Source organism: Macrobrachium nipponense, chromosome 9, assembly GCF_015104395.2.
Source record: "Macrobrachium nipponense isolate FS-2020 chromosome 9, ASM1510439v2, whole genome shotgun sequence".
Lineage (NCBI taxonomy): Eukaryota > Metazoa > Arthropoda > Malacostraca > Decapoda > Palaemonidae > Macrobrachium > Macrobrachium nipponense.
The window spans coordinates 98370436-98372935 of record NC_061110.1 but is presented as its reverse complement, the minus strand read 5'-3'; positions in this window follow the sequence as shown (position 1 = coordinate 98372935).

The window sequence follows — 2500 nt, the reverse complement described above, 5'->3', positions numbered from 1 at the left end:
GAGAAAGCTAGAAATCTGAGGTGAGGTTCGACAGGAAAAAAGGGACCACAATAAATGGCAAACATAGAAGAAAACAATGAATGATATAAAAAGCCAACATATAAAAAGTAATTATATATCAATTATCAACTAAATACATACGATACTCAACTTAAGCATTAAATGGTGTATAAAGAGACAATAAGTACATTCGTTTGCCGGTGTTCCAAGCAGGGGTCTTCAAATATTTGAAAATCGAACTACTCTTGCAGTATGATACGAGAATGGTGAATGCATCTAATCTTGAAGGTCAAGCCGAAGAACAAGAAACACTGAACATTTACCAGGAGAGGAATAGCATATCCAAGAGGAGAACGTACGACGTAGCTGGACTTCAAGGTACGTTATGCTATCTCATATATCCTTCTAAGCACTGTCCAAATATCCGTCTAGGCACTGTCCATTATTTTCAGTATGACTTGGGCCTGAATTATTTACATGAGAATCATAAAACCTCGCTTGACTAGGGTTCCCACACTGTCAATACGGGTTTGTTGTGTTTGCTCAAAAGCAGACTGTTTGAAGTAGAAAAACCAACACAGGAAGTAAAAATTTTGAATAAAGAAAACCCAAGGAATCAAGAAATAACAAAATTCCAAGGATTCCAAAATGCCCTGCCCTCTAGCGACTAAAGTTATATACTAAATTTTATTTTATAAGAAAATTTCTAAATTTCCTTTACAATATATATATATATATATATATATATATCATTATATATATATATATATATATATACATATACATACAGGGCGCATCTGAAATAATCATTTTGATTTCGAAAATCTCTCTTTATTATATTTCCCTTTTTAAAAATCATTCATAGAGACAATACCATTCCTTTCAATCTTACATAATGTGAGAAGAAAGAAAAATCTAAACCAACTTGAAATATACACAGAGAAAATATATATAAGAGTGAATGGTCTCCCCTTTTTTTTCTGTAGGATATATATCGATATATAATTCCTCTTTCCTTCATCATCATAAGCAAATCTTGTGGCACATTCCTTATGCTATCTTTGATTTCATCTTCGCCCCAAGTTGAACAGAGAGTGGGGCATTCCTCAACGATCTTGAGCGCCTTGGTGGCGTGGTTGGTATGGTGTTGGTGTCCTACCTCGGTGGTGCGCGGGTTCGATTCTCAGCCATTCCATTGAGGAGCGAGATGATGTATTTCTGGTGATAGAAGCTCACTCTCGACGTGGTTCGGAAGTCACTTAAAGCCGTTGGTCCCGTTGCTGAATAACCACTGGTTCCATGCAACGTAAAAACACCATACAAACAAACAAACGATTTTGTACTTTCTTTGTTCTTAAGCTTAGATTCGATATTCGAAATATATTGGCATTTATATATTTTTTTCAGGACTCTGCAAAATCCGTAGAGAGGAAGGCTGCTAAATGCACCTTCACAACTGAGGTCATTGCACTCCTATGGCGATTACCACAATCACATTTATTACAAAAGCTCAGTGGTCCGCCCTATTGTTTGACCAGTCACGGAAATCATTATTCCATTAATAATGGAAACAGTGAAAATATTAAGAACATATACTGACAACCGGTATATTTTTACCTAAGTTTCATCAAATGTCTTGAAGAATAAGTGTAAGGATTGCCACCATTTGAAAAATACTTAATGAAGAGGAATCGTTGCATTTATAATTGCAGTCTGGTGTCATGTTCTTAAAAAAAATAAAAATAAAATAAAAACCAAGGGAATTCAACCTAAAAGGTCGCATAGTTTTTTTTCCTAAAATATAAAGCAGATATTAAAACAGATCGAAAAATAAAAATTAAATTAATAAAAAAAGTCTGAAATAATTCTTTTTATCCTCAGCACGCGTCGAAAACTTTTCCGTCACAAGAGCTTGTTATAAATTTTTGCTTCTTGGAAGAAAAAGACAATCTTGAAGAAAAAAAGAAAAAGAAAAAAAGGTGGGGCATTTCAGTGTCATGGACAATACGCGATGCGAGGGAGTGTTTTATAGTTTCAAGTGTTGAAAGTCACTTTTCCGAAACCTGTCCTCGAAAAGGTTTCTGGAAAATAAGATAAGAGAATCCTTTGCAGGTTATAGTCGAGTAGAGGAATTGTTGAACTGAATTGGAAATAGCATTTAAGCCAAAGACAAACACTGTGACCTATGAGGTCATTCAGTGCTGAAGTGGAAATTAACGGGTAAAAGATTTGAAAAGGTGCACTATGAATCAATTGTTAGGAGAGGGTGGAAAGTAAGATTGAAGAAAGTGACTATGAAAAGAGTACAGTAAAGAAACGGAAAGGGTTGCAGCTATGGGCCGAAGGCACGCTGCAAACAACCTACAGTATCGCCTACAGTGTACCGCACCAGGTGCAATGACGATGCTACCTCCCTACGGAGTTGGTGAATTGTTGAAGAAACCTCTCTTTTCTTGTTTCCAATGTAGCGTGACCTCAAGTCAAGATTGACAGGCAATTC